Below are 19,632 nucleotides of genomic sequence, written 5' to 3'. Positions count from 1 at the left end.
GTTAGCAGGGTTAGCTCTGTGGTTCATCAGTTAGCAGGGTTAGCTCTGTGGTTCCTCAGTTAGCTGGGTTAGCTCTGTGGTTCTTCAGTTAGCTGGGTTAGCTCCGTGGTTCTTCAGTTATCTAGGTTAGCTCTGTGGTTCTTTAGTTAGCTGGGTTAGCTAAGTGGTTCTTCAGTTAGCTGGGTTAGATCTGTTGTTCTTCAGTTAGCAGAGTTAGCTCTGTGGTTCTTCAATTAGCGGGGTTAGGTCTGTGGTTCTTCAGTTAGCAGGGTTAGCTCTGTGGTTCTTCAGTTAGCTGGGTTAGCACCGTGGTTCTTCAGTTAGCAGGGTTAACTCAGAGGTTCTTCAGTTAGCTGGGTTAGCTCTGTGGTTCTTCAGTTAGCGGGGTTAGCTATGTGGTTCTTTAGTTAGCGGGGTTAGCTCTGTGGTTCTTCAGTTAGCGGGGTTAGCTCTGTGGTTCTTCAGTTAGCTGGGTTAGCTCCGTGGTTCTTCAGTTAGCAGGGTTAACTCAGAGGTTCTTCAGTAAGCTGGGTTAGCTCTGTGGTTCTTCAGTTAGCGGGGTTAGCTATGTGGTTCTTTAGTTAGCGGGGTTAGCTATGTGGTTCTTTAGTTAGCGGGGTTAGCTCTGTGATTCTTTAGTTAGCAGGGTTAGCTCTGTGGTTCTTCAGTTAGCGGGGTTAGCTCTGTGGTTCTTCAGTTAGCTGGGTTAGCTCCGTGGTTCTTCTGTTAGCAGGGTTAACTCCGTGGTTCTTCAGTTAGCTGGGTTAGCTCTGTGATTCTTCAGTTAGCGGGGATAGCTCTGCGGTTCTTCAGTTAGCGGGGTTAGCTCTGTGGTTCTTCAGTTAGCTGGGTTAGCTCCGTGGTTCTTCAGTTAGCAGGGTTAACTCCGTGGTTCTTCAGTTACCTGGGATAGCTCCGTGGTTCTTCAGTTAGCGGGGTTAGCTCTGTGGTTCTTTAGTTAGCTGGGTTAGCTCCGTGGTTCTTCAGTTAGCAGGGTTAACTCAGAGGTTCTTCAGTAAGCTGGGTTAGCTCTGTGGTTCTTCAGTTAGCGGGGTTAGCTATGTGGTTCTTTAGTTAGCGGGGTTAGCTCTGTGATTCTTTAGTTAGCAGGGTTAGCTCTGTGGTTCTTCAGTTAGCGGGGTTAGCTCTGTGGTTCTTCAGTTAGCTGGGTTAGCTCTGTGATTCTTCAGTTAGCGGGGATAGCTCTGCGGTTCTTCAGTTAGCGGGGTTAGCTCTGTGGTTCTTCACTTAGCTGGGTAAGCTCCGTGGTTCTTCAGTTAGCAGGGTTAGCTCTGTGGTTCTTCAGTTAGCGGGGTTAGCTCTGTTGTTCTTTAGTTAGCGGGGTTAGCTCTGTGGTTGTTTAGTTAGCGGGGTTAGGTCTGTGGTTCTTCAGTTAGCGGGGTTAGCTCTGTGGTTCTTTAGTTAGCGGGGTTAGCTCTGTGGTTCTTTAGTTAGCGGGGTTAGCTCTGTGGTTCTTTAGTTAGCTGGTTTAGCTAAGTGGTTCTTCAGTTAGCTGAGTTAGATCTGTGGTTCTTCAGTTAGCGGGATTTGCTCTGTGGTTCTTTAGTTAGCAGGGTTAGCTCTGTGGTTCTTCAGTTAGATGGGTTAGGTCTGTGGTTCTTCAGTTAGCAGGGTTAGCTCCGTGGTTCTTCAGTTACCGTAGTTAGCTCTGTGGTTCTTCAGTTATCTAGGTTAGCTCTGTGGTTCTTTAGTTAGCTGGGTTAGCTAAGTGGTTCTTCAGTTAGCTGGGTTAGCTCTGTGGTTCTTCAGTTAGCTGGGTTAGATCTGTTGTTCTTCAGTTAGCTGGGTTAGCTCTGTGGTTCTTCAGTTAGCTGGGTTAGCTCCGTGGTTCTTCAGTTACCGTAGTTAGCTCTGTGGTTCTTCAGTTATCTAGGTTAGCTCTGTGGTTCTTTAGTTAGCTGGGTTAGCTAAGTGGTTCTTCAGTTAGCTGGGTTAGCTCTGTGGTTCTTCAGTTAGCAGGGTTAGCTCTGTGGTTCTTCAGTTAGCAGGGTTAGCTCTGTGGTTCTTCAGTTAGCAAGGTTAGCTACGTGGTTCTTCAGTTGGCAGGGTTAGCTCCTTGTTTCTTCAGTTAGCAGGGTTAGCTCCGTGGTTCTTCGGTTAGCTGGGTTAGATCTGTTGTTCTTCAGTTAGCGGGGTTAGCTCTGTGGTTCTTCAGTTATCTAGGTTAGCTCTGTGGTTCTTAAGTTAGCTGGGTTAGCTAAGTGGTTCTTCAGTTAGCTGGGTTAGATCTGTTGTTCTTCAGTTAGCGGGGTTAGCTCTGTGGTTCTTCAGTTAGCGGGGTTAGCTCTGTGGTTCTTCAATTAGCGGGGTTAGCTCTGTGGTTCTTTAGTTAGCAGGGTTAACTCAGAGGTTCTTCACTTAGCTGAGTTAGCTCTGTGGTTCTTCAGTTAGCGGGGTTAGCTCTGTGGTTCTTTAGTTAGCGCGGTTAGCTCTGTGGTTCTTCAGTTAGCAGGGCTAGCTCCGTGGTTCTTCAGTTAGCGGGGTTAGCTCTGTGGTTCTTCAGTTAGCGGGATTAGCTCTGTGGTTCTTTAGTTAGCTGGGTTAGCTCTGTGGTTTTTCAGTAAGTGGGGTTAGCTCTGTGGTTCTTGAGTTAGCAGGGTTAGGTCTATGGTTCTTCAGTTAGCAGGGTTAGCTCTGTGGTTCATCAGTTAGCAGGGTTAGCTCTGTGGTTCCTCAGTTAGCTGGGTTAGCTCTGTGGTTCTTCAGTTAGCTGGGTTAGCTCCGTGGTTCTTCAGTTATCTAGGTTAGCTCTGTGGTTCTTTAGTTAGCTGGGTTAGCTAAGTGGTTCTTCAGTTAGCTGGGTTAGATCTGTTGTTCTTCAGTTAGCAGAGTTAGCTCTGTGGTTCTTCAATTAGCGGGGTTAGGTCTGTGGTTCTTCAGTTAGCAGGGTTAGCTCTGTGGTTCTTCAGTTAGCTGGGTTAGCACCGTGGTTCTTCAGTTAGCAGGGTTAACTCAGAGGTTCTTCAGTTAGCTGGGTTAGCTCTGTGGTTCTTCAGTTAGCGGGGTTAGCTATGTGGTTCTTTAGTTAGCGGGGTTAGCTCTGTGGTTCTTCAGTTAGCGGGGTTAGCTCTGTGGTTCTTCAGTTAGCTGGGTTAGCTCCGTGGTTCTTCAGTTAGCAGGGTTAACTCAGAGGTTCTTCAGTAAGCTGGGTTAGCTCTGTGGTTCTTCAGTTAGCGGGGTTAGCTATGTGGTTCTTTAGTTAGCGGGGTTAGCTATGTGGTTCTTTAGTTAGCGGGGTTAGCTCTGTGATTCTTTAGTTAGCAGGGTTAGCTCTGTGGTTCTTCAGTTAGCGGGGTTAGCTCCGTGGTTCTTCAGTTAGCAGGGTTAACTCCGTGGTTCTTCAGTTACCTGGGATAGCTCCGTGGTTCTTCAGTTAGCGGGGTTAGCTCTGTGGTTCTTTAGTTAGCTGGGTTAGCTCCGTGGTTCTTCAGTTAGCAGGGTTAACTCAGAGGTTCTTCAGTAAGCTGGGTTAGCTCTGTGGTTCTTCAGTTAGCGGGGTTAGCTATGTGGTTCTTTAGTTAGCGGGGTTAGCTCTGTGATTCTTTAGTTAGCAGGGTTAGCTCTGTGGTTCTTCAGTTAGCGGGGTTAGCTCTGTGGTTCTTCAGTTAGCTGGGTTAGCTCTGTGATTCTTCAGTTAGCGGGGATAGCTCTGCGGTTCTTCAGTTAGCGGGGTTAGCTCTGTGGTTCTTCACTTAGCTGGGTAAGCTCCGTGGTTCTTCAGTTAGCAGGGTTAGCTCTGTGGTTCTTCAGTTAGCGGGGTTAGCTCTGTTGTTCTTTAGTTAGCGGGGTTAGCTCTGTGGTTGTTTAGTTAGCGGGGTTAGGTCTGTGGTTCTTCAGTTAGCGGGGTTAGCTCTGTGGTTCTTTAGTTAGCGGGGTTAGCTCTGTGGTTCTTTAGTTAGCGGGGTTAGCTCTGTGGTTCTTTAGTTAGCTGGTTTAGCTAAGTGGTTCTTCAGTTAGCTGAGTTAGATCTGTGGTTCTTCAGTTAGCGGGATTTGCTCTGTGGTTCTTTAGTTAGCAGGGTTAGCTCTGTGGTTCTTCAGTTAGATGGGTTAGGTCTGTGGTTCTTCAGTTAGCAGGGTTAGCTCTGTGGTTCTTCAGTTAGCTGGGTTAGCTCTGTGGTTCTTCAGTTAGCGGGGTTAGCTCTGTGGTTCTTCAGTTAGCGGGGATAGCTCTGCGTTTCTTCAATAAGCTGAGTTAGCTCTGTGGTTCTTCAGTTAGCTGGGTTAGCTCTGTGGTTCTTCAGTTAGCAGGGTTAACTCAGAGGTTCTTCAGTTAGCTGGGTTAGCTCCGTGGTTCTTCAGTTACCGTGGTTAGCTCTGTGGTTCTTCAGTCAGCGGGGTTAGCTCTGTGGTTCTTCAGTTATCTAGGTTAGCTCTGTGGTTCTTTAGTTAGCTGGGTGAGCTAAGTGGTTCTTCAGTTAGCGGGGTTAGCTCTGTGGTTCTTTAGTTAGCTGGGTTAGCTCTGTGGTTCTTCAGTTAGCGGGGTTAGCTCTGTGGTTCTTCAGTTAGCAGAGTTAGCTCTGTGGTTCTTCAATTAGCGAGGTTAGGTCTGTGGTTCTTCAGTTAGCAGGGTTAGCTCTGTGGTTCTTCAGTTAGCTGGGTTAGCACCGTGGTTCTTCAGTTAGCAGGGTTAACTCAGAGGTTCTTCAGTTAGCTAGGTTAGCTCTGTGGTTCTTCAGTTAGCAGGGTTAGCTATGTGGTTCTTTAGTTAGCGGGGTTAGCTCTATGATTCTTTAGTTAGCGGGGTTAGCTCCGTGGTTCTTCAGTTAGCTGGGTTAGCTCCGTGGTTCTTCAGTTAGCCGGGTTGGCTCTGTGGTTCTTCAGTTAGCGGGGATAGCTTGCCGGTTCTTCAGTTAGCTGGGTTAGCTCTGTGGTTCTTCAGTTAGCAGGGTTAAATCAGAGGTTCTTCAGTTAGCTGGGTTAGCTCTGTGGTTCTTCAGTTAGCGGGGTTAGCTATGTGGTTCTTTAGTTAGCGGGGTTAGCTCTGTGATTCTTTAGTTAGTGGGGTTATCTCTGTGGTTCTTCAGTTAGCAGGGTTAACTCAGTGGTTCTTCAGTTAGCTGGGTTAGCTCTGTGGTTCTTCAGTTAGCGGGGATAGCTCTGCGGTTCTTCAGTTAGCGGGGTTAACTCCGTGGTTCTTCAGTTACCTGGGATAGCTCCGTGGTTCTTCAGTTAGCGGGGTTAGCTCTGTGGTTCTTTAGTTAGCTGGGTTAGCTCTGTGCTTCTTCAGTTAGCAGGGTTAGCTCTGTGGTTCTTCAGTTAGCAGGGTTAGCTCTGTGGTTCTTCAGTTAGCAGGGTTAACTCAGTGGTTCTTCAGTTAGCAGGGTTAGGTCTTTTGTTCTTCAGATAGCAGGGTTAGCTCTGTGGTTCTTCAGTTAGCGGGGTTAGCTCTGTGGTTCTTCAGTTAGCAGGCTTACCTCTGTGGTTCTTCAGTTAGCTGGGTTAGGTCTGTGGTTCTTCCGTTAGCGGGGCTAGGTCTGTGGTTCTTCAGTTAGCAGGGTTAGCTCTGTGGTTCTTCACTTAGCTGGGTAAGCTCCGTGGTTCTTCAGTTAGCAGGGTTAGCTCTGTGGTTCTTCAGTTAGCGGGGTTAGGTCTGTGGTTCTTCAGTTAGCGGGGTTAGCTCTGTGGTTCTTTAGTTAGCGGGGTTAGCTCTGTGGTTCTTTAGTTAGCGGGGTTAGCTCTGTGGTTCTTTAGTTAGCTGGTTTAGCTAAGTGGTTCTTCAGTTAGCTGAGTTAGATCTGTGGTTCTTCAGTTAGCGGGGTTAGCTCTGTGGTTCTTCAGTTAGTGGGATTTGCTCTGTGGTTCTTTAGTTAGCAGGGTTAGCTCTGTGGTTCTTCAGTTAGATGGGTTAGGTCTGTGGTTCTTCAGTTAGCAGGGTTAGCTCTGTGGTTCTTCAGTTAGCTGGGTTAGCTCTGTGGTTCTTCAGTTAGCGGGGTTAGCTATGTGGTTCTTTAGTTAGCGGGGTTAGCTCTGTGGTTCTTCAGTTAGCGGGGTTAGCTCTGTGGTTCTTCAGTTAGCTGGGTTAGCTCCGTGGTTCTTCAGTTAGCAGGGTTAACTCAGAGGTTCTTCAGTAAGCTGGGTTAGCTCTGTGGTTCTTCAGTTAGCGGGGTTAGCTATGTGGTTCTTTAGTTAGCGGGGTTAGCTATGTGGTTCTTTAGTTAGCGGGGTTAGCTCTGTGATTCTTTAGTTAGCAGGGTTAGCTCTGTGGTTCTTCAGTTAGCGGGGTTAGCTCTGTGGTTCTTCAGTTAGCTGGGTTAGCTCCGTGGTTCTTCTGTTAGCAGGGTTAACTCCGTGGTTCTTCAGTTAGCTGGGTTAGCTCTGTGATTCTTCAGTTAGCGGGGATAGCTCTGCGGTTCTTCAGTTAGCGGGGTTAGCTCTGTGGTTCTTCAGTTAGCTGGGTTAGCTCCGTGGTTCTTCAGTTAGCAGGGTTAACTCCGTGGTTCTTCAGTTACCTGGGATAGCTCCGTGGTTCTTCAGTTAGCGGGGTTAGCTCTGTGGTTCTTTAGTTAGCTGGGTTAGCTCCGTGGTTCTTCAGTTAGCAGGGTTAACTCAGAGGTTCTTCAGTAAGCTGGGTTAGCTCTGTGGTTCTTCAGTTAGCGGGGTTAGCTATGTGGTTCTTTAGTTAGCGGGGTTAGCTCTGTGATTCTTTAGTTAGCAGGGTTAGCTCTGTGGTTCTTCAGTTAGCGGGGTTAGCTCTGTGGTTCTTCAGTTAGCTGGGTTAGCTCTGTGATTCTTCAGTTAGCGGGGATAGCTCTGCGGTTCTTCAGTTAGCGGGGTTAGCTCTGTGGTTCTTCACTTAGCTGGGTAAGCTCCGTGGTTCTTCAGTTAGCAGGGTTAGCTCTGTGGTTCTTCAGTTAGCGGGGTTAGCTCTGTTGTTCTTTAGTTAGCGGGGTTAGCTCTGTGGTTGTTTAGTTAGCGGGGTTAGGTCTGTGGTTCTTCAGTTAGCGGGGTTAGCTCTGTGGTTCTTTAGTTAGCGGGGTTAGCTCTGTGGTTCTTTAGTTAGCGGGGTTAGCTCTGTGGTTCTTTAGTTAGCTGGTTTAGCTAAGTGGTTCTTCAGTTAGCTGAGTTAGATCTGTGGTTCTTCAGTTAGCGGGATTTGCTCTGTGGTTCTTTAGTTAGCAGGGTTAGCTCTGTGGTTCTTCAGTTAGATGGGTTAGGTCTGTGGTTCTTCAGTTAGCAGGGTTAGCTCCGTGGTTCTTCAGTTACCGTAGTTAGCTCTGTGGTTCTTCAGTTATCTAGGTTAGCTCTGTGGTTCTTTAGTTAGCTGGGTTAGCTAAGTGGTTCTTCAGTTAGCTGGGTTAGCTCTGTGGTTCTTCAGTTAGCTGGGTTAGATCTGTTGTTCTTCAGTTAGCTGGGTTAGCTCTGTGGTTCTTCAGTTAGCTGGGTTAGCTCCGTGGTTCTTCAGTTACCGTAGTTAGCTCTGTGGTTCTTCAGTTATCTAGGTTAGCTCTGTGGTTCTTTAGTTAGCTGGGTTAGCTAAGTGGTTCTTCAGTTAGCTGGGTTAGCTCTGTGGTTCTTCAGTTAGCAGGGTTAGCTCTGTGGTTCTTCAGTTAGCAGGGTTAGCTCTGTGGTTCTTCAGTTAGCAAGGTTAGCTACGTGGTTCTTCAGTTGGCAGGGTTAGCTCCTTGTTTCTTCAGTTAGCAGGGTTAGCTCCGTGGTTCTTCGGTTAGCTGGGTTAGATCTGTTGTTCTTCAGTTAGCGGGGTTAGCTCTGTGGTTCTTCAGTTATCTAGGTTAGCTCTGTGGTTCTTAAGTTAGCTGGGTTAGCTAAGTGGTTCTTCAGTTAGCTGGGTTAGATCTGTTGTTCTTCAGTTAGCGGGGTTAGCTCTGTGGTTCTTCAGTTAGCGGGGTTAGCTCTGTGGTTCTTCAATTAGCGGGGTTAGCTCTGTGGTTCTTTAGTTAGCAGGGTTAACTCAGAGGTTCTTCACTTAGCTGAGTTAGCTCTGTGGTTCTTCAGTTAGCGGGGTTAGCTCTGTGGTTCTTTAGTTAGCGCGGTTAGCTCTGTGGTTCTTCAGTTAGCAGGGCTAGCTCCGTGGTTCTTCAGTTAGCGGGGTTAGCTCTGTGGTTCTTCAGTTAGCGGGATTAGCTCTGTGGTTCTTTAGTTAGCTGGGTTAGCTCTGTGGTTTTTCAGTAAGTGGGGTTAGCTCTGTGGTTCTTGAGTTAGCAGGGTTAGGTCTATGGTTCTTCAGTTAGCAGGGTTAGCTCTGTGGTTCATCAGTTAGCAGGGTTAGCTCTGTGGTTCCTCAGTTAGCTGGGTTAGCTCTGTGGTTCTTCAGTTAGCTGGGTTAGCTCCGTGGTTCTTCAGTTATCTAGGTTAGCTCTGTGGTTCTTTAGTTAGCTGGGTTAGCTAAGTGGTTCTTCAGTTAGCTGGGTTAGATCTGTTGTTCTTCAGTTAGCAGAGTTAGCTCTGTGGTTCTTCAATTAGCGGGGTTAGGTCTGTGGTTCTTCAGTTAGCAGGGTTAGCTCTGTGGTTCTTCAGTTAGCTGGGTTAGCACCGTGGTTCTTCAGTTAGCAGGGTTAACTCAGAGGTTCTTCAGTTAGCTGGGTTAGCTCTGTGGTTCTTCAGTTAGCGGGGTTAGCTATGTGGTTCTTTAGTTAGCGGGGTTAGCTCTGTGGTTCTTCAGTTAGCGGGGTTAGCTCTGTGGTTCTTCAGTTAGCTGGGTTAGCTCCGTGGTTCTTCAGTTAGCAGGGTTAACTCAGAGGTTCTTCAGTAAGCTGGGTTAGCTCTGTGGTTCTTCAGTTAGCGGGGTTAGCTATGTGGTTCTTTAGTTAGCGGGGTTAGCTATGTGGTTCTTTAGTTAGCGGGGTTAGCTCTGTGATTCTTTAGTTAGCAGGGTTAGCTCTGTGGTTCTTCAGTTAGCGGGGTTAGCTCCGTGGTTCTTCAGTTAGCAGGGTTAACTCCGTGGTTCTTCAGTTACCTGGGATAGCTCCGTGGTTCTTCAGTTAGCGGGGTTAGCTCTGTGGTTCTTTAGTTAGCTGGGTTAGCTCCGTGGTTCTTCAGTTAGCAGGGTTAACTCAGAGGTTCTTCAGTAAGCTGGGTTAGCTCTGTGGTTCTTCAGTTAGCGGGGTTAGCTATGTGGTTCTTTAGTTAGCGGGGTTAGCTCTGTGATTCTTTAGTTAGCAGGGTTAGCTCTGTGGTTCTTCAGTTAGCGGGGTTAGCTCTGTGGTTCTTCAGTTAGCTGGGTTAGCTCTGTGATTCTTCAGTTAGCGGGGATAGCTCTGCGGTTCTTCAGTTAGCGGGGTTAGCTCTGTGGTTCTTCACTTAGCTGGGTAAGCTCCGTGGTTCTTCAGTTAGCAGGGTTAGCTCTGTGGTTCTTCAGTTAGCGGGGTTAGCTCTGTTGTTCTTTAGTTAGCGGGGTTAGCTCTGTGGTTGTTTAGTTAGCGGGGTTAGGTCTGTGGTTCTTCAGTTAGCGGGGTTAGCTCTGTGGTTCTTTAGTTAGCGGGGTTAGCTCTGTGGTTCTTTAGTTAGCGGGGTTAGCTCTGTGGTTCTTTAGTTAGCTGGTTTAGCTAAGTGGTTCTTCAGTTAGCTGAGTTAGATCTGTGGTTCTTCAGTTAGCGGGATTTGCTCTGTGGTTCTTTAGTTAGCAGGGTTAGCTCTGTGGTTCTTCAGTTAGATGGGTTAGGTCTGTGGTTCTTCAGTTAGCAGGGTTAGCTCTGTGGTTCTTCAGTTAGCGGGGTTAGCTCTGTGGTTCTTCAGTTAGCGGGGATAGCTCTGCGTTTCTTCAATAAGCTGAGTTAGCTCTGTGGTTCTTCAGTTAGCTGGGTTAGCTCTGTGGTTCTTCAGTTAGCAGGGTTAACTCAGAGGTTCTTCAGTTAGCTGGGTTAGCTCCGTGGTTCTTCAGTTACCGTGGTTAGCTCTGTGGTTCTTCAGTCAGCGGGGTTAGCTCTGTGGTTCTTCAGTTATCTAGGTTAGCTCTGTGGTTCTTTAGTTAGCTGGGTGAGCTAAGTGGTTCTTCAGTTAGCGGGGTTAGCTCTGTGGTTCTTTAGTTAGCTGGGTTAGCTCTGTGGTTCTTCAGTTAGCGGGGTTAGCTCTGTGGTTCTTCAGTTAGCAGAGTTAGCTCTGTGGTTCTTCAATTAGCGAGGTTAGGTCTGTGGTTCTTCAGTTAGCAGGGTTAGCTCTGTGGTTCTTCAGTTAGCTGGGTTAGCACCGTGGTTCTTCAGTTAGCAGGGTTAACTCAGAGGTTCTTCAGTTAGCTAGGTTAGCTCTGTGGTTCTTCAGTTAGCAGGGTTAGCTATGTGGTTCTTTAGTTAGCGGGGTTAGCTCTATGATTCTTTAGTTAGCGGGGTTAGCTCCGTGGTTCTTCAGTTAGCTGGGTTAGCTCCGTGGTTCTTCAGTTAGCCGGGTTGGCTCTGTGGTTCTTCAGTTAGCGGGGATAGCTTGCCGGTTCTTCAGTTAGCTGGGTTAGCTCTGTGGTTCTTCAGTTAGCAGGGTTAAATCAGAGGTTCTTCAGTTAGCTGGGTTAGCTCTGTGGTTCTTCAGTTAGCGGGGTTAGCTATGTGGTTCTTTAGTTAGCGGGGTTAGCTCTGTGATTCTTTAGTTAGTGGGGTTATCTCTGTGGTTCTTCAGTTAGCAGGGTTAACTCAGTGGTTCTTCAGTTAGCTGGGTTAGCTCTGTGGTTCTTCAGTTAGCGGGGATAGCTCTGCGGTTCTTCAGTTAGCGGGGTTAACTCCGTGGTTCTTCAGTTACCTGGGATAGCTCCGTGGTTCTTCAGTTAGCGGGGTTAGCTCTGTGGTTCTTTAGTTAGCTGGGTTAGCTCTGTGCTTCTTCAGTTAGCAGGGTTAGCTCTGTGGTTCTTCAGTTAGCAGGGTTAGCTCTGTGGTTCTTCAGTTAGCAGGGTTAACTCAGTGGTTCTTCAGTTAGCAGGGTTAGGTCTTTTGTTCTTCAGATAGCAGGGTTAGCTCTGTGGTTCTTCAGTTAGCGGGGTTAGCTCTGTGGTTCTTCAGTTAGCAGGCTTACCTCTGTGGTTCTTCAGTTAGCTGGGTTAGGTCTGTGGTTCTTCCGTTAGCGGGGCTAGGTCTGTGGTTCTTCAGTTAGCAGGGTTAGCTCTGTGGTTCTTCACTTAGCTGGGTAAGCTCCGTGGTTCTTCAGTTAGCAGGGTTAGCTCTGTGGTTCTTCAGTTAGCGGGGTTAGGTCTGTGGTTCTTCAGTTAGCGGGGTTAGCTCTGTGGTTCTTTAGTTAGCGGGGTTAGCTCTGTGGTTCTTTAGTTAGCGGGGTTAGCTCTGTGGTTCTTTAGTTAGCTGGTTTAGCTAAGTGGTTCTTCAGTTAGCTGAGTTAGATCTGTGGTTCTTCAGTTAGCGGGGTTAGCTCTGTGGTTCTTCAGTTAGTGGGATTTGCTCTGTGGTTCTTTAGTTAGCAGGGTTAGCTCTGTGGTTCTTCAGTTAGATGGGTTAGGTCTGTGGTTCTTCAGTTAGCAGGGTTAGCTCTGTGGTTCTTCAGTTAGCTGGGTTAGCTCTGTGGTTCTTCAGTTAGCGGGGTTAGCTCTGTGGTTCTTCAGTTAGCGGGGATAGCTCTGCGTTTCTTCAATAAGCTGAGTTAGCTCTGTGGTTCTTCAGTTAGCTGGGTTAGCTCTGTGGTTCTTCAGTTAGCAGGGTTAACTCAGAGGTTCTTCAGTTAGCTGGGTTAGCTCCGTGGTTCTTCAGTTACCGTGGTTAGCTCTGTGGTTCTTCAGTCAGCGGGGTTAGCTCTGTGGTTCTTCAGTTATCTAGGTTAGCTCTGTGGTTCTTTAGTTAGCTGGGTGAGCTAAGTAGTTCTTCAGTTAGCGGGGTTAGCTCTGTGGTTCTTTAGTTAGCTGGGTTAGCTCTGTGGTTCTTCAGTTAGCGGGGTTAGCTCTGTGGTTCTTCAGTTAGCAGAGTTAGCTCTGTGGTTCTTCAATTAGCGAGGTTAGGTCTGTGGTTCTTCAGTTAGCAGGGTTAGCTCTGTGGTTCTTCAGTTAGCTGGGTTAGCACCGTGGTTCTTCAGTTAGCAGGGTTAACTCAGAGGTTCTTCAGTTAGCTAGGTTAGCTCTGTGGTTCTTCAGTTAGCAGGGTTAGCTATGTGGTTCTTTAGTTAGCGGGGTTAGCTCTATGATTCTTTAGTTAGCGGGGTTAGCTCTGTGGTTCTTCAGTTAGCTGGGTTAGCTCCGTGGTTCTTCAGTTAGCCGGGTTGGCTCTGTGGTTCTTCAGTTAGCGGGGATAGCTTGGCGGTTCTTCAGTTAGCTGGGTTAGCTCTGTGGTTCTTCAGTTAGCAGGGTTAAATCAGAGGTTCTTCAGTTAGCTGGGTTAGCTCTGTGGTTCTTCAGTTAGCGGGGTTAGCTATGTGGTTCTTTAGTTAGCGGGGTTAGCTCTGTGATTCTTTAGTTAGTGGGGTTATCTCTGTGGTTCTTCAGTTAGCAGGGTTAACTCAGTGGTTCTTCAGTTAGCTGGGTTAGCTCTGTGGTTCTTCAGTTAGCGGGGATAGCTCTGCGGTTCTTCAGTTAGCGGGGTTAGCTCTGTGGTTCTTCAGTTAGCTGGGTTAGCTCCGTGGTTCTTCAGTTAGCAGGGTTAACTCCGTGGTTCTTCAGTTACCTGGGATAGCTCCGTGGTTCTTCAGTTAGCGGGGTTAGCTCTGTGGTTCTTTAGTTAGCTGGGTTAGCTCTGTGCTTCTTCAGTTAGCAGGGTTAGCTCTGTGGTTCTTCAGTTAGCAGGGTTAGCTCTGTGGTTCTTCAGTTAGCAGGGTTAACTCAGTGGTTCTTCAGTTAGCAGGGTTAGGTCTTTTGTTCTTCAGATAGCAGGGTTAGCTCTGTGGTTCTTCAGTTAGCGGGGTTAGCTCTGTGGTTCTTCAGTTAGCAGGCTTACCTCTGTGGTTCTTCAGTTAGCTGGGTTAGGTCTGTGGTTCTTCCGTTAGCGGGGTTAGGTCTGTGGTTCTTCAGTTAGCAGGGTTAGCTCTGTGGTTCTTCAGTTAGCTGGGTTAGTTCTGTGGTTCTTTAGTTAGCAGGGTTAACTCAGAGGTTCTTCAGTTAGCTTGGTTAGCTTTGTGGTTCTTCAGTTAGCTGGGTAAGCTCTGTGGTTCTTCAGTTAGCTTGGTTAGCTCTGTGGTTCTTCAGTTAGGAGGGTTAGCTCTGTGGTTCTTCAGTAAGCTGGGTTAGCTCTGTGGTTCTTCAGGTAGCAGGGTTAGCTCTGTGTTTCTTCAGTTAGCTCGGTTAGCTCTGTGGTTCTTCAGTTATCTCCGTGGTTCTTCAGTTAGCAGGGTTAGCTCTGTGGTTCTTCAGTAAGTTCTGTGGTTCTTCAGTTAGCTCCATGGTTTTTCAGTTAGCAGGGTTAGCTCTGTGGTTCTTCAGTTAGCAAGGTTGGCTCTGTGGTTCTTCAGTTAGCGGGGTTGGCTCTGTGGTTCTTCAGTTAGCTGGGTTAGCTCTGTGGCCCTTAAGTTAGCTGGGTTTGCTCTGTGGCCCTTCAGTTAGCTGGGTTAGCTCTGTGGTTCATCAGTTAGCTGTGTTTGCTCTGTGGTTCTTCAGTTAGCGGGGTTAGCTCTGTGGTTCTTCAGTTAGCGGGGTTAGCGCTGCGGTTCTTCAGTTAGCTGAGTTATTTCCGTGTTTCTTCAGTTAGCAGGGTTAGCGCTGGTGTTCTTCAGTTAGCTGGGTTAGCTCGGAGGTTCTTTAGGTAGTTGGGTTAGCTTTGTGGTTCTTCAGTTAGCTGGGTTAGCTCTGTGGATCTTTAGTTACCTGGGTTAGCTCTGTGGTTCTTCAGTTAGCTAGGTTAGCTCTGTGGTTCTTCAGTTAGCTCGGTTAGCTCTGTGGTTCTTCAGTTAGCTGGGTTAGCTCTGCAGTTCTTCAGTTAGCTGGGTTAGCTCTGCAGTTCTTCAGTTAGCTGGGCTAGCTCTGTGGTTCTTCAGTTAGCTCGGTTAGCTCTGTGGTTCTTCAGTTAGCTCGGTTAGCTCTGTGGTTCTTCAGTTAGCAGGGGTAGCTCTGTGGTTCTTCAGTTAGCTCGGTTAGCTCTGTGGTTCTTCCGTTAGCTCGGTTAGCTCTGTGGCTCTTCAGTTAGCTTGGTTAGCTTTGTGGTTCTTCAGTTAGCTGGGTTATCTCTGTTGTTCTTCATTTAGCAGGGGTAGCTCTGTGGTTCTTCAGTTAGCTCGGTTAGCTCTGTGGTTCTTCAGTTAGCTGGGTTAGCTCTGTGGTTCTTCAGTTAGCTCGGTTAGCTCTGTGGTTCTTCAGTTAGCTGGGTTTGTTCCCGTTTCTTCATTTATCTGAGTTAGCTCCACGGCTCTTCAGAAAAAGAGAGAGAGTCGCGGCGCATTTTGCCTGATTTCTCTTTATTGATTATCAGTACATATGTGGCTTTAATAGTGAGCTAATTGCATTTTCCTTATTTATTACAACTTTTTTTTTTTTAGAAGACAGAGATTACTGCAAGCTTTGCTTTGCATGCCTGACATGCTGGACGAGATTTTAACTAGCTAAATTAATATATTTAATAATTTAATACATTTGCCCTGGTAAAAAGAAACAAATGCTAATATATAGCTTTATATTTCTGTGTATTTCAAATGTTTTAAGTTTTATATAATTGACGGGTAGCACCAGACGCCGACAATGTGCTTTATGTTTTCAGATATAAAAGTGAATTTCAGTTAAATAATAGCAAAGTGAAATAAAATAAATTTATGTACAGTCAAAGTTCTTTTCTATTTTAATTTTCCATTTCAAAAACTCCAGCATTTGAGTGAGAATAAGTATCTGTTGAAATTGCTCCCTGCCGAACAAGCTCGACCACCTCTGGCTCCAGCAGACATCCCAGCGAGAGTTCAGGAGCTGCTGTGTGTTTGTTTTCACGGAGACGTGGCTAACTGACTCCATCCCGGACTCCGCCATTGAGGTGAACGGCATGCTATACTTCCGCTTGGACCGCAACGCCGGCCTCTCGGGCAAGGTTCGTGGAGGTGGGCTGTGTGTTTACATCAACACAGCATGGTGTAACAACGCTGCGCTGATCTCCAGCTACTGCTCGCCGCTGGTGGAGTTTGCTGTAGTCAGAGCCAGGCCATTCTACAGCCTACAGCTTAGCAGCATGTACATAATAGCATTATATGTAGCACCCAGTGCTAATGCTATTGGTAAGGGTGCTAATGCTAACGCTCTGAAAGAACTGCACACTGTTATCTCCAAACTTTAGAACTCACACCCCGACGGACTGTTTATTGTTGCTGGTGATTTCAATCACAGTAATCAGAAGGCTCTGCTGCCCAGCTTTCACCAATATGTGGATTTTCCAACGCGTAGAAAACATCCTGAGCACCTGCATTACCGTCTGGTTTGGGAACTGCAACACCTCAGACCGCAAGACCCTACAGCAGATAGTGAGGACAGCTGAGAAGATCATCTCTCTTTCCTACATCTCCGAGATCTACACCACACGCTGCATCCGCAAAGCCACTAGCATTGTGAATGACCCCACCCATCCCTCACACAGACTCTTCGCTCTGATGCCATCCGGCAGAAGATACAGGAGCATCCGAGCCTCCACAACTAGACTCTGCAACAGCTTCATCCACCAGGCAGTCAGACTCCTCAACACACAGAGACAGAGCTGAACCCCACCCCACACACCCAAACAAAACTAAACTGAACCCCCCCTGTTTATACACACAAAGAACTTCACCCACACACACACTCACACTCAGCACACAGACTGAAATGTCTTTATCCCTATCAGCAATATTTGCTGCCACTCTCAAACTAAACTATCTACCTCAGTAACTGCTGATTATATATGTTCTATATGTTACAGTATGTTATATATCTCTGCAACTTATCCTCACTATACACTTTATTATACCGTATCGGTACTGCACTGTCCTGTCCTACATTGTCTCCTCTTTTTGTATTTATTGTTATTTAGTGTTATAGTTATGTTGCACTGTCATCACCCCTGCATTTTATGTTGTCTACTGCTTGTTGTTCCATGTTGCACCATGGTTCTGGAGGAACGTAATTTCACTACACTGTGTACCTGTACTCAGACGTAATGACAATAAAAGCCTCTTGACTTGACTTGACTTGAGTTGAAGTGTGTTAGATGTTCTTGCATAATGAAGGAATTGAAGCTATGGCCTGACCCGCCCCTTCCCCAGACCTGAGTCCAATCCAGCACATCTGCACATCATGTCTCGTTTCATCCACCAACTCCACACTGCACCACAGACTGTCCAGGAGTTGACTGATGTTTTAATCCAGGTCTGGGAGGAGATTCCTCAGGAGAACATCTTTCGCCTCATCAGGAGCAGCCCAGGCATTGTAGGGAGGTCATACAGGCACGTGGAGCCACACACGTTACTGAGCCTCATCTTAACTTGTTTTAAGTTGGATCAGCCTGTAGTGTGTTTTTCCACTTTAATTTTGGGTGTGACTCCAAATCCAGGCCTCTGTAGGCAGTGATGGGAATAACGGCGTTTAAATAACTTTTTTTCAGTAAGGAGTAATCTAACTAATTACTCTGACTGTAACTATAACGCCGTTACCATTTCCGACACCCCGTTACCATACCTGTCAAGTTTTAGATTTAAAAATAAGGGATATTTTCCTATGTCCGCTTAAAGCCGTCCCACCAGCCCAACGAAGGTTCAGTATCTCTTACATTTTAAGACGGGTTTACAAAAAATCTAAAATAACCACATGTGAACCACTTACACACTACAATTAGATTATCAGAATCTGAACATGTTGTGGACATTCCTACATATGTCATTCTTTTAATACAGCCAAATTAAAAACCCTTTTCTATATCTTTTTTTTTTATTTAAGATTTCATGTCTTTTTTGTAATAAATGCACTCTTTTATATGATATATTTTTTATTTATTTAATGGATTTAAAATTGAACAAAGAGTGCACAAATTCTGCAAAATTACTCTTGGTGACCTAAAAATGGTATTATGAGCTTTTACTAAAAGGACATGGACCAGATATATTCCATCAGTAAAAATTAGTCCTAAGGGGCCTACACAATAATTTTTAATTAATACTTCTTCCTTTTGATCACTCCACACCTGATCAGTTCAGTTAATGTCGGTCCTCTCCACATTTCTAGTTAAACTGAGTCACAAGCTGTAATTTTTTTATTTTAAAAGGTTTAATCTGTGTGTTTTATTTCGGAGTATTTTTAAGCAGCTATCAGAAAAATCTCATCACAGTTTCCATGATTAGACTACAGTTACCTTTCTTTTAGAAAAATCGCTGCATGTATGTTTTAACATCAGCAGCTCCAACTAGCTGCCTGAACTCACAGCGAGGAGGGCGGGGCTTCCCCACACTGACCCTCCTTGCAAGCCGATTGGCTGTTTCTCCTGAAAGGCGGGACTTTCTCCTTGAACCGGCTCCACGATTGGTTAAGAGACACAGAGCGGTCAGTGCCCTGTATCCTCAATAATATATATTTTTTTATGTCAATAAAATACGGGAAATTTACGGGAAAATACTAATACGGGAGGACGGCGGGAAAGAGGAGTAAAATACGGTAGTTTCCCGGCCAAAACGGGAGACTTGACAGGTATGCGTTACTGCACGTTACTTTAGCCGCTCAATTATTTTTTTTTTTTTACTTTGCGCTTACAGACAAAGGCGCAACTGTGTGTGTATGTGCTTTGTGTGCAGTGGCGCAAAAAGGGGGTATGCAGTGTATGCGACGCATAGGGGCGCTGCACTAGAGGGGGCGCCAAATCGATGACGGAAAATTATTTCTAGTCGGCATTTTCTGTAAGAGCTGTTTGTTCATGTATGATAATACACAGGGGCGTCACCTGGCCTGGGCTTCCGGTAGACACATCGTTTCGCTCAGCTCAGCTGTATTATTAGTAAGTAGACAGGCCGCTGTCCGCTGTGAATTAAAAATCTCTTGACGCGAATCACGGAGCCAGTTCAAGGATAAAGTTCCGCCTGTCAGGAGAAACAGCCAATCAGCTTGCTGGTTTTGCAGAGCGCAGTGGGCTATTAGGGAAGCCCCCGCCCCAGCTCCCCCACGCCTCGTTGCATCTATGTAATGCTGCAGACCGGAGCCCCCAGTGGGCGTGGCTAAAGGGCGGAGCATGTGTCAATCATTTTCGACTGCAGCCAATCAGATACTACACGTTCGTTGTCAATCACTTTTTATTAAGCCAATCCTCAGACAGACCAAGCTGACCATTATTTTTTACTGCAGCCAATCACCTTAACAGATCTGTCAAAAGAAGACGGAAACTGCATTGCTACCGGTTAAACGTAGCGCGATTTAAGCTTCTGAACAGTGAAGCTGAATGTGTATAAGTATTTTACAAAATACTATATTAACAGTTTAAAAACATTTATGTGCTACTGTAGATAGTCCTGCCTTTATGCCGCTCTTAAACAGAAGTAACTGAATGAAAACGTTAGAAAAGCCCTGACTTTAGATATTTTTAAATCAAAGATTATAATACTCGTTTTTCTGGAATGGCACTTTTGTGGGGTTTTTTTTCCTTCATTGCAGTAATTGCATAAAATCATGTATGTGTGTACATATATACATTTTCTAACGTTTTCATTCAGTTACTTCTGTTTAAGAGCGGCATATAGGCAGGACTAACTACAGTAGCACATAAATGTTTTTAAACTGTTCATATAGTATTTTGTAAAATACTTATACACATTCAGCTTCACCGCTGTTCAGAAGCTTAAATCGCGCTACGTTTAACCGGTAGCAACGCAGTTTCCGCCTTCTTTTGACAGATCTGTTAAGGTGATTGACTGCAGTAAAAAATAATGGACAGCTTGGTCTGTCTGAGGATTGGCTTAATAAAAAGTGATTGACAACGAAAGTGTAGTATCTGATTGGCTGCAGTCGAAAATGATTGACACATGCCCAATGATTGACACATTGACACATGCCCCGCCTTTAAGCCACGCCCACTGGGGGCTCCGGTCTGCAGCATTACCCTTCTCCCTCGCTGGGGAGGATTTTTGAGTTCTTGCACCGGGAGCTGATGTTAAAACATATCTGGATATACGGCAATTTTTCTAAAAAAAAAAAAATGTTTCTGATTGCTGGTTAAATAGCTGGTGATTTCTGAATCAAAACACTCAGATCCAGGTTTGAGAAAACTATATATGTTTAACTTGCCCTGATGTACCTGATCAGCCAATAACTATTTCATTTTAAAATGAATACTGTGTTTTTATTAATTTAGGATTGCAGGATTACTGTAAGCTATAATTAATGAAAATGTATTTAGCCAACCAGTTAACTAGAAGCTGTGTGTTGTGGATAGCCAGAATTTAGTACTATACTTATTTCAATTAACCCTGGTCTCTGCCCTAAAATTGTATGTTTTCCACCGGATCCAACTGATCAGCTAATAAACTAATATAATTAACTGGGCTGAGCCCCGGATTTTTACATACCCAGGCAACGCCCCTGATAATACACATTAAAAAACAAAAACAAGCACTAATCAGGCATGTTTTTCCCATTGTGACACATGTCCATAGGTTAATAAATTTGAGTTCTATTGATTATTTTTGTGTGATTTTACTGTCAACACATTCAACATTGTACAAGTATTCAATGAGAATGTTTCATTTATTCAGATCTAGGACGTTATTTGTATATTATATATATACAAAAAAAAGTTCCTTTTTATTACATAGATTTAGT

At 45.8% G+C, this 19,632-nt stretch overlaps 1 long non-coding RNA gene across 4 annotated transcripts; it reads left to right on the top strand.

Annotated features, from left to right (window-relative positions):
• Nucleotides 1-199: 199 nt before the first annotated feature.
• On the top strand, nt 200-13,111 carry LOC125802931 (uncharacterized). 4 transcript variants are annotated; one of them, XR_007439968.1, is made up of 4 exons: nt 200-246; nt 5,496-5,611; nt 8,425-8,489; nt 12,985-13,111. It is a non-coding gene; the product is annotated as an uncharacterized LOC125802931 (long non-coding RNA). The 4 variants fall into 4 exon arrangements; XR_007439967.1 differs by lacking the exon at nt 200-246 and adding an exon at nt 2,839-2,885; XR_007439966.1 differs by lacking the exons at nt 200-246; nt 12,985-13,111 and adding exons at nt 2,839-2,885; nt 11,553-11,754 and having other exon boundaries at nt 8,425-8,477.
• The last annotated feature ends 6,521 nt before the right edge of the window (nt 13,112-19,632 follow it).

Source organism: Astyanax mexicanus, chromosome 7 (assembly GCF_023375975.1).
Source record: "Astyanax mexicanus isolate ESR-SI-001 chromosome 7, AstMex3_surface, whole genome shotgun sequence".
NCBI classification, from domain to species: Eukaryota; Metazoa; Chordata; class Actinopteri; order Characiformes; family Acestrorhamphidae; genus Astyanax; species Astyanax mexicanus.
Note: the sequence above shows the minus strand (reverse complement) of the source record. Positions and strands in the feature narration are given on the sequence as shown.